Below are 11,155 nucleotides of genomic sequence, written 5' to 3' on the forward strand. Positions count from 1 at the left end.
TATGTGGAGAGTAATTCATGAACACTTCCAGAGTGATGATAAATGACAGTCAAGAGCCAGTGCGTACATGGTGGCCCCTCAGGGATGTGTCTCCATCAAGTTGTGCAAAGATACTGTAGAAGGATGTGGAAACATGACCTGAAAATAAGAGCTGTGTCTTTTGACATTTTAGAAGCCAGACTGTAAGTGGCAGGCGTGCTGTGTTTGATCTGTCTCCTCTTGTTAATACTGTGCTTCCAGAACTTGACAGATACTTTGGGTTTTACCCCTGGTTCCTCCTCATGTGACTACCTGTAGGCTTCCAGAAAAACAACAGTCTTAGCCCTTTAAAGACACCTTAAATAGTCTATTCTCATAGATGATAAATTCTAAGAATTTCTGTTCTGCCTCTCTATCTTATGCCCTTGCTGACATGATTCTTCAGCTACAGTTGAGCTTTGGTTTAACACAGGCCATTATTCTTTGATGACAGAGAGGAAATGCCTGCAAATACAAGAGCCTTAGGATGTTATAGCTACATCTATCCTAACAGGTTAAACAGGGACAAGACATAGCCCTGAGCACACTAGTTTATACCTGTCCATACTATAAAGCTGTTAGCACAGCTCCAGCCCACACCAGCTAGTGCTTCTCCAGACAGCGCCTGGGCACTGTCTGGGGACTTGGCTGGCTAGCAGCCATCGCCAGTAGGTAATTTGGCCACAGGCATCTTGTTCTGGGGAGGTGAAAGGGCTTAGCTGTCTGGATATGAGCTGCTGGGCAGCTGGCTCCTGTGCCAAAGCACAGTCCTTGACTTGTTTTATTTTCTTGTATGGACAAGATGAAGGCTTGGGGGATACAGGAGTCTCAGTAATGAAATACAACATACGTTATTTCTGCAAATCTAGGTGCATTTTTGAAATACGTTGGAATTGAATTTCTGTTGGATTTTCACGTACTGCTTTTCATGTCATCTTGAAAACCTTGTATTTGTTGTATATCTGCTATTACTCCCATACTGCAATACAGGAAGGGAGGAAACAATCATTTTCAGATAGCAGACATAAAATAACTTGAAATGGCTGGTGAGAATTTTTTCTCTGGTTTACAGAGAAACCATAGGTGATTCATAGATTGGTGCTGATACATTTAAAAAGCAGTTGGTATCTTCTCTTGAGAGAAAAGGAAGGAGAAACAGGAGGTAAGACAGCTCAGAAGCGTTGATATACCCCAAAGAGATCGTAGACAACCTGATGTATAGGGGTTTAGTCTTTGTATAATTATTTGTAAGCTTTATATGTAAATAAATAGTGTTTACATTTTTATTAGTCATAACTTCATTGTAAAATGTGTCTCCTGTTGTCAAATTGGTCATACCTGCAGTTTCTGTTGAAAAAAAAAATCTCATTTTTCAGCCCTTAAAATCCCAGAATGAATTTATACAACTAAATAAGTAGCCTCACCTGATGTTCCTGGGAAAAAACCTGTACTGAGAGCTGAATCAATACTGCAAACCACATTTTTTTATAAACCATTTGTCTCAGAACCCAGCACAGCTGAATTATAGATGAGATGCATTTTGGTCTAGTTCATCAATGTATTGCTTGTATTAAGGACCCCAAGACTGGACACAGTGCTCCAAACACAATCTCACAGGTGTCAGATAAATGGGAGCAATTACTTCTTTCAACTTACAGTTGTCTCATCATAGAAGGTACCCTGTGGTTGGTCAGCTATAAAATCAATAGTACTTTGCCTGTGTTGTAACAGGGTATCTGCAGAAGAGTTGGTATGTCTTTAGCTGAGCAATTAAGGCTATAAATGTGTCTTACTCGAAAAGTAGGTGGTGGGCCTGAGTCCTCTTTGTATATGTTGTTGCATCTGCATGACCTGTTGTAATGGGTTACAATAAACATAGGTCACATCATCGTCAAAAGAAAGTATGTAACAAGATCCAAGGGCAGTAGGGATTTCATATCTCAGAGGCTTTAAGGTATGCTATAGTCCTGAAAGTTCCCCACATTGTTTTATATCCATCTAGTCTTTTGCATCTTATGCTTTTTAACAAAAATAGTCTTGAAGGAGAGGACATGAGACTTGACTCAGTGTATGGGAACTGCTGAGTCACGGCCTGAATCACTGATTGAGCACCTGGAGGAAGGACCCAGTCAGCCCTGGGAGCACAGGTGAAGGCAATTCACCTGTGTGACCAGAAGGGGTGGAGCCAGGCTCGACCCTTCTTAGGCCTCATCTAAGGACTGACTGGCACTGAGGAAGAGGCTATTTCTGGAGATTTCTTCTTGGTGGAGCTTTTCTCTGTGAACCCAGCATTTTCTGATGTAGATGAGCAATGTACTTCTCTTCCTTTGTGGCACCTTGCTATCATGCTGGTCCTTCCACTTCTTTTGAAACACCTTTTCCATTGCATTGATCTTTCTGATTGCTAAACTTAGGCATCTAGATGTAGGTGAACTGCTCAAGCTAGTGGTTCTGTCCAAGGGTTAGCAGTGTATTTAAGCTAAAGTGAGGAAGATCTACTGAAATACATTGGTAGTTCTGAAGTACTGAAGAAGGGTCAGTTATGGGGGTGGGGGAAAAAATTCCCCATCTTGTTGCTCTGTCACCTTCCACATCTTGCCTTTTGACTATTCACACCAAAAAGATAGAAAAGAGGGAGGAGGTTACAAACCTCTTGCTGTGTTCCTGTGGCCTGGAAATCAGTGAAAAGCATGCAGCCACAGAGCAGCCTGGAAGCCTGTCTTTGTAGGCTGGGAGGTCTGAGCACTGCCAAAGGCTTTTGGCCCCCTCTCCCAGCCTGAAGCCCTGAAAGAATATCATTTGTCTCCATGACAGTATGGATCTGTTGACTTGCGTGTGTGTTTTTGCTTGGATGTGTGCACAGCTCAAAAGCAGGTCTGAGGTTAAGTAAAGCCCCTTGCTTGAATGGCAAACCTTGATCAACAAGTCATAGAACATGACAACTTCCATAATGTTTTTAAAAAAATGTATGGGGAGTTGGTTGCTAGCTTTCAGGGAAAGGATGTGCAGTCACCATTTGAAATATTTAACTTCTGGCTCTGCCCCCATCTCAGTAGAAGTTTTTAACAAATCATTTGATTTCTCTGTGCTAGATAGCGGATCTGTAATGCTGTACTGTCTCTCTGACATCTGAGTGTTGTGTGACTTATTTAAGGACTCCTCATCTCAACAGTTTAGGCTATAGTGATTTTTTTGTTATTCAAACAACAAAAAAAAAGTGTTCTTTCTTCTCCCCCCCCCCCCCCCCACCTCTTTCTTTCTTTCTACATGGACAGATGTTTAAGACTTGTGGAAAATCTATTCAATTTAATATATCTCAATTCAGGCACTTAAAAACATGTCCCATTTTGAAATTAGGCCAAACACCCCTGCCATGACATGACACAGATTTGTCTTGGTCAGACACATAACCTAACTCAGCACAGATCCTCATAGAGGTGAGAGTGATAAAAAAGATGGGATGTTACTTATCTTGGCTGAAAGAAAGTTTTGTCCTGTAGTCTTCTATGTTCCTCCAAGACAGTGGCTTTTGCTCCTTATGAAAGGCCTGTGTAAGCTTGAAATAAAAAGACAGCTGAGGGCGGTTCTGCAGTCATTTTGACTGCGTACTTCAGGAGTGATGTGACTGCTAGGGAGAGCAGCAATGCCTAGAGTGGGCCTGCTTGTCATTTATGCTAATAAACAATCAATGGAATTTTAGGTGGAAAGAAGAATGATGCATATAAAAACACTTTATTGGGTAGGCAGAAACCCGGAATTATGCCATGTCCTAATTACCAGTTGTCTAAGGACAACTCTTTTGACAGCCTTTTAGTCATTTGCAAACAATCCCATTTGCCATGTACTTTTCTGTAACGTATATCTGCTACAAATCTTGAAAGGCTTTAGAGCTGATATAAGACTAGTTCTCTCATCCCCACTGGACTTCAGTGAGGATGAGAATCAGGTAAAAGACTTACGAAAACAGCTATTTTTTTTGTCTGAGCCCTGATAGGACAACAGCTCCATTGTTCCGCTCTGATATTCAGTTGCTGTGACTCATCTCTAAAGTACTGTCTGGACCAAGTTCTTAAAAATGGGCTCTGTCCAGGGAACTGGCTGGGGCTGTCTAAAACTGGGAAAACCAAGAAAGAACAGCCTTCTGTTTTTTCAGGTGTTGACTGAGCTTTTCTACACCACCTTAGCTTGAAAGGTAGAGCATGTGCTGTCTTATGCAGCAAGGTGTTTTCCATCAGAAGAATGTGTTTGTGGATGTTTGTTCTTCCTTCCTTTTGAAGAAAGGAGATAAGCAGAGAGAGGACAGGTTTCAAGCCTTTCAAGCCTCAATGGAAAGTGAAGGCAGGTGTCTTCAGAGACTAGTCCACTAGCTATGGCTGCTTCAGAATCAGTAGGGTTGGCAAGACTGGAAAAGGCCACTCTGAATCTTACCCTGGCCTCTAGTCACACCCAGCTGGCCTCTGGTTTCAAAGAATTTCCCAAGCCTTCAGGAATCTCAGAGCATGAGGACTCCTGCCAAGACTTGTGGGTGTCATGGCTAATAGAAATGCGACACTGAGCAGAGAACATGGAGACATTTCCTGCCATTATCTAGGATTCACAAACACTACTTTTCCCTGAAATGAGAGAAAATTAAAAATAATGCAAAGAAACATATTTTCAAGAGCAAGGGTTAGAGAGAACTCAGACCTGTCATCTTCCTGGCGAGAACACATTTCTTCCTTTCCACATGTGTGTTTTCCCAGAAGACTGTAATCTTATGTCACAGTTGGACAAGATAAGCACTTAATAATAAGTGAAGCTGTGAATAATCTCTCTCTCAAGGATTTTAAGCACCAGGTTGAATTAGGACTTTAGAAAGGTAAGTGAAATCTGTCTTTGCAAAGAGCATCTTCCATGCATGGAATATGAAATTGGTCTGATGTAAAAATCAGTGATCTGCTCTGTTAGGTATATGAGAAATCTGGCTATGCTGAAACCAACAGGAAAATTGGCATTGATTTTGAGAGAGCTGAATTTCATCCCTGTTATGCTATCTACATTACTTTTTTCTATTGCTTTTTCTATACAGGCATGGAGGACTTGTGGAAAAACATTGATATGATTGAGACAGCCATACTGTTGTGGTGAGAGGTGAGCAGATGCCACTATCAGAAAACACATTTAAAGTTTTGTCTAGCACTTTTATTTTTCATTCTTCCTGCCTACCCTGCTTCAGTTTTCCAGGTTAAACTCGTGCATGAAGGACATGTCTTATTATTTTGGGTATTCTGTGTTCTTCATTGTTATTTAGATACATAACTTGCAGAATATTGCTTCTAGCAGGGCAGTTCCTCTTCAGCGAGATGTTAATGAGACCAGTCCTCCCCTTTCTCTGGTTAGTGAATCCCACCTTTCACAAACCACAGCTAAAGCCTGTTTTTTCATTGAAATACAAAACACACAGCCACTCGCAAATGTCAGTTTTTATTAGCATGTGGCAAATATGGGACATAAATGTATTTTGATGTGGGTCTTGAACAGAGCTTCAGTATAGGGATAGTTCATCTTTAATTTATAGTTACACTCAATCGAGCCATTCTGGGAAAAGATATTTTGTGGTTCTTGTGCAAGGGAAAAAAGGATAAAAACCTTCTGCCCTAAGTAGAAAAATTTACAATGTACAGTGCAGACCCATGTTCCCTAAATGAAAACTTAATGTAAAACACTTAAAATGTTTTTCAGCATTAAAATCACTGAGTTATTGATGCTAAAACTCTTTGCAGATACACTATTCTTTCTCTGGGAAAACAGAAACATTCCTGTTTGTTTTCTACCTCTGTTGCCACAAGCTATAACCATGTGTTTTAATCTGATTATGAGAACTGCTACAGGAAATTCTCTGGCCTGTGTTGTGCCCAGGGTTGACTTAGTTGATCGAAATGGTATTTCTGGCCTGAAAGTTCATCAATCATGAGAGCCCAGCGGATAGCTTATGATAGTGTGGTATGTTTATAGAGGTACTTCTAGTCTTTTAGGAGCCAAAAGCATTTTATAAACAGTAATTGATTCATGCCTGCCTTGCACACAAATACAACCTCCACCAAGGATGAGGTCTGTACTGTTTTTACAGGGGATAGCAATGGGGAAAGATGTCTGTAGGCAACAGCAAGACTGGAATTTTGTTTATGTTCAGGCTTACAAAAGGACTATGGGATTTTTCAACGGTTGGTACAGGTTGGGCTGTAGAGCACCACTGGTAAAGTCACCTGTGGATTGTGGTGGGGTTATTGCCTCTGTACCAGTAGTGGGAATGTATTGCCAACTGGATTATCACTCCCTGGGCCTGATATATTTCAATGTATTTTGCTCAGCATTTGGACAAGAGAAATTTCCTTGTACCTCCTGTTTGGTACTGCAGGTAACTATGTACTTCAAATACAATTGTGTGTCTTGCAGCATGCTGCCTGTGTGCCTACCTCTTGTTCATACCAGCTGGCTGGTCTTCTTGCGTAAGGCTATTACCTCAGACAGTGGGGTTGTTATGCAGTGTGGTATATTCAGCCTCTGCTGATGCTCACTGCATCTTCTCCTGGAAGTAAAATGGATGCTTGCCTAATCTGTCAGAAACTGTCATATCCAAAATCATAGGAACAAAGAAAATCCTGAAAAGAATTTATGCTGTACTATCTTTATCAGCCAGCCTTTCCTTATTTCCATTACATTCAGCCTTGCTTATGTCTCTCTCCACTTGGGGAATACTCTAATTCTGCCCTTCTTTTCTTTCAGACCAGCTGGCTTTGGGTCAAATCCAAGATCTGTTCAGTTGAGGAGAGTTTTTATAACGCTGTCAGCAAGCTTTGGATTGTCCCCTTAACTTGCACCCCTTCCTGAAATCAGAAGGCACTTATTTAGCTTATTCCTAGAAAGCTGATTTCAGAAAGTTAGAAATCAAATAAGTTCGGTGTAGCACCTGATGTTCTGCTTGAAACACATCTGTCTGATGACAGTTGCTCATCCCAGAAGAAAGAAATAAAGGAAAAATTTTCTCTGGGATATAATATGATTTTTAGTCTCTTCTGTCAAATACATTTTAATAGAAAAGCATAGAAGATAGATTTGATCTTTCTTCTGAAGCTTGCTCTCTTTGTCCCACAGTCAGATTTCAGAATGACCATGGACTGACTTCCTACACTCCTATTTTAGCCATCCTTGCTGTAGTAAAAGACCTATAAAACTAGCCGAGCCTTGACATTAAATACATCCCCAAAAGGCTAAATGGGGCAAGAGTTTGAAGGAGTACTGGCAAAAATCTGTGGGAATTCTGACACCTCTAGCTAAGGAAACAGGCTTCAAATCTTCCTCCAAAACAGGAGTTGATGATTTTATTTTTATTGATAGCCTTATCACTGAGAAGGTGTCTTTTATGGATAAGAAGTTTTTATTGTTTTTATTCTGCTAGTAAGTGATCTAAATTAGAAGAGCAGCTGCTCTTGAAGTCTGAAAGGCATGGAAGAGTAGAAGGGCAGAGTGTTTTTGTTGGCTTTAAAGGTCCCAAGGAAGCACACAGGAAGCTCGTGGTGTTTCCTCCATGTCAAGATGTATATACAGATCCTATGTACCACTGATCCCCATTTTGGAGCAAAGCATTACTGGGGCAGCTAGTGAAGAGGAGAGCTTGTGGGAGCTCCTGGCCATGGTGGTTTGCAGAAGTGGCAATTACTCATTGCTCCAGGTGGATGGGCTCAGCTGCTTAAGGATAGCTTGAACATCAGCTGTTCTCTGTCCAAGCTGTACCTCTTGGTGCCAAATGGGTCTTGCATAAAGGGTGATTCTAATCTGAGAATCAGATGGGGCTTCTGGAGCAGCCTGAGCACTCCCCACTGGAAAAGCCAAAGCTGGGAAAGCTGCAAACTCAGCTTGTGCTGCTGTGATTTTCCTCAAAACAAAACAAAATAACCCAAACTGAAGTCTATTCAAAATATTTATTTACTGTTTTATTCTGTCTCTCTCTTAGTCCTTATTGTGTTACAGCTACAGAGGTATTAAGTAAGAATATTGAATGTGGTCAAATTTGTGCATACTAAGGGTGTTATAAAAAACAATGACTACTGTAAAAGACTTTAAATAGTTCCATCAATCTCCTTAAAAAGAGGAAATGAGCTGTTTTCTAACCAGTATTTTCCTATCATGGAATTGTATTGGGGGATTTTAGAGGATGTTAAATTGACTGTGAGTCAGTGGGGCACCACAGTGCTAAAGTAAGCTGCTGTACTTGCCTGCTGGCAGTGCAGGGTGTATTTCAAAAACCAAATAAAAAGTACCCAGACGCTCAATTTTCTGCTGTCCTCAGCAGTGACTGGACCACGGAGTTCAGGCTGGGGCTTCGTGTTATGGAAGAGGACAAGTGACAGTCAGGAGAGGAGAACACAGCAGCAGCATGTGGAAAATGAGAATCAGTGTTTTTGCAAAGAAGAGGTTCTGGCCTGAAGGGAGGAGAAGTGAGCAAGGACAGCTCATGACAATTACAAACAAAAACACTCAGACTGCAACAAGTCACCTGATCATCAGAGGTGCTCTGTCTTCAGGACCTTGCTCTGTGTTGGGTGACATCTGCTAAACTACACCAAATATATCAAGCGGTATCAGAAAATGGAGTCCCAGCTGTTTGGTTCCATTCATTACCTTGCTTCTGCATCTGCTCCAAATTACAAGAGGACTGATGCTGATTCATATGTAGCCAAATGCAGTTAGAAAACATCATGAGTGGTTTAAGCTCAAGTTCCTTGAGGGAGAGTTAATTCAGAGGGAGTATTTTTATTGTTGACTGGCAAACAGCTGATCTGACGAGAAGTCTGTGCTGGTGCTGAAAGCTAGCACAAATATTTCAGAAGCATCTTAATCTAAGGCTCATATCTCAGTTGGTGTCTCAGCAGAACCGGTCACTCTACAGTAAATCTTTCAGTGTTTGAGCCTCACTGCTGCTGCCCTCTTTGAACAGTAAAGACAAGGGTCAAGTCTTCTCATTAGTCATTAAGAACTGAATATAAAAATAACATGCTGATGTGGCTGCATGGAAATGTTTAAGTTGGATTAAATATGAGCAAAAAATAAATCAGGGAAGAGCAAGCTACAAAGGGAATTGCAGATTTACTTTCCAGTCTGAAAGATTTTTAGGGCAGGGACTGTCAATTATTTTGTTTGTACAACAGTCTCAGCTTAAATGGGGCCTCTAGCTGCTTTCACAATGTAAATTATTGATGCTGTTAGGATCCACAAAAGACAAGTGCTTAGCTTTAAGCGCAGTGGTAATAAAACTGGAGTCTAGAGGAATCCTTTCACTCAAAGTCAAATATATGCTTGTGCGCTTTGGATCTGAAGCTTGAGGCTGCTTTAGATGCCTCTGTACCTGACATGATCTTGAAGTAAGGAAAGGAGGATAGAAGTCTGAGTAGACACACTCAGAGCTTCCAGATAATTCTCTTGACCTCTTGGAGAAACACAGCTCTGTTGACTTCACAGAAAACCACTTGAAAAGGATAGCAGGTACATGATGCCAGTGCAAACAATATCAACACACAGCCCATCAGCCTGTCATCGCATTCCTTAGCCTAACAGAGGACAGGATTGGGAAAAAGCTGAAGTGACATAACATTTGGCACCGGAGCCTGGGGGAGAGCTGAGGTGACACTAAGCCCGGCACCACTGCATGGTGGTCCAAGCGGCAGCTGGGAGGCAGGGGAGCATGAGGAGTAGAGCTGGGCCCGAGAAGCACTGGGCCTTGGCGTGAAGATCTGGATGTGTTTTGTTTCAGAGAGCCCAGGTCTGCACTCCCAGCACCAGATGGGTGTTCATGAGGTGCCAAGCTGAGCTTTGATTAATCAGGAATAACAACAAAAAAGAAGGTTAATATTCCTCAGGCACTGGGGCCTTTTTGGCTTGCCATGCTTTACACAACCTGCACTACAGCAGATTGCAGAATTTTACAGATTTGCCAGCTTTTGGAAAAAAAGCCTTGCTTTGTTTTTGGCTCAGTTTACACTCCTTTTCAGCCATCCTTTCCTCACTTGGAGGTGGGAGTTTGCAATGTATTATGCATGATGTTATTTAAACCTCTATTTTGACTGTAGTTGCTATGGGGCTTTTTGTTGTTGTTGTTGTTTTTGTTTTTTTCACACATCACTGATTTTTGGAGCAGCACGCTGCTGGCTCGGCTGTTCTTGCTCAGGCACAGGGAGCAAAGTTAGAGAGGCCTTAAGCCCTGCCTGACATGGAGATCGGCACAACCTACCTGATTATGTCTGGCTGTAGGACCTTTTGGGGACCTCTGTTTGTGTTCCTTGGACCCTCCAAACTCTCTCCATCATTTTCCCTTTCGGACACTTACCCTTTGTGAGGGATGAAGCTGCTGGCAGCTTGCAGGAGGCTGTCTCTGCATCCAGCCAAAGAAAGACCCGCTGGGAGGAAGGGTTTGTGTCCAAGGCCTCCAGCTGCTGGAAAGGAGCTCTAGATTTTCCCTGCTCTTTACTCTTCCAAAGCAAAGAAGGACAAGCTGTGTAACAGTCCTGGTTCAGCTCCTTACCCATCTACTGAAATACAGGAATGAGGAGCAAGTGACCATACAGGTTATCACCATACAGCTCCTTTTTTTTCTGGAACAAGGTGATTCAAAAAGCCTTTCAGGAGATGCACAGCAGAAGCCCATGAGAGATCTATCTCAGATGAAGCTCCTGCACCCAGAGCCCATGGAGGTGTTCTCTGACCTTTGTAAAGAGCAGCAATACCCACCACATGATTTATTCACCCTTGTGCCTCTTTGTCCCCCCCAGTAAGAGCTGATACCTCCTCCGTGAGAAGCAGCAGCTCCCAGCTTTTCAAAGTGTTCAGGAAGAGGTTTGGCCTTGCAGAGAGACAGTCAATCTTAGGGCACCCCTTGCAAAGTGGCCATGCTGCTCATCTGCCCCAGAAGAAGATCCTTGGCTGAGTGTGGTAGAGGCCTCCCAAATGCTGGTGGTTCAGGAGATCTGCAGTTAATGGATCGGTTAGAAACCACGCATATCTCTGAGCTGTTTCTCTCCAATCTCTTTGAGTGCAGCCACCTGAGAAGGTTTTTTTTCTCCTAGTTCCTAGCTGCTTCCTCAAACCCTTTCCATTTCTGAGA

General features: G+C 42.2%; 1 long non-coding RNA gene across 1 annotated transcript in view; it reads left to right on the forward strand.

Moving 5' to 3' along the window:
- Nucleotides 1-5,371, forward strand: part of LOC110394503 — a 42,577-nt gene extending 37,206 nt beyond the window's left edge. The window contains exon 3 of the long non-coding RNA XR_002435673.1: nucleotides 5,087-5,371. This is a non-coding gene — a long non-coding RNA (uncharacterized LOC110394503). The remainder of the gene's footprint in view (nucleotides 1-5,086) is intronic.

Source organism: Numida meleagris, chromosome 2 (genome assembly GCF_002078875.1).
Source record: "Numida meleagris isolate 19003 breed g44 Domestic line chromosome 2, NumMel1.0, whole genome shotgun sequence".
In the NCBI taxonomy this organism is placed as follows: Eukaryota; Metazoa; Chordata; class Aves; order Galliformes; family Numididae; genus Numida; species Numida meleagris.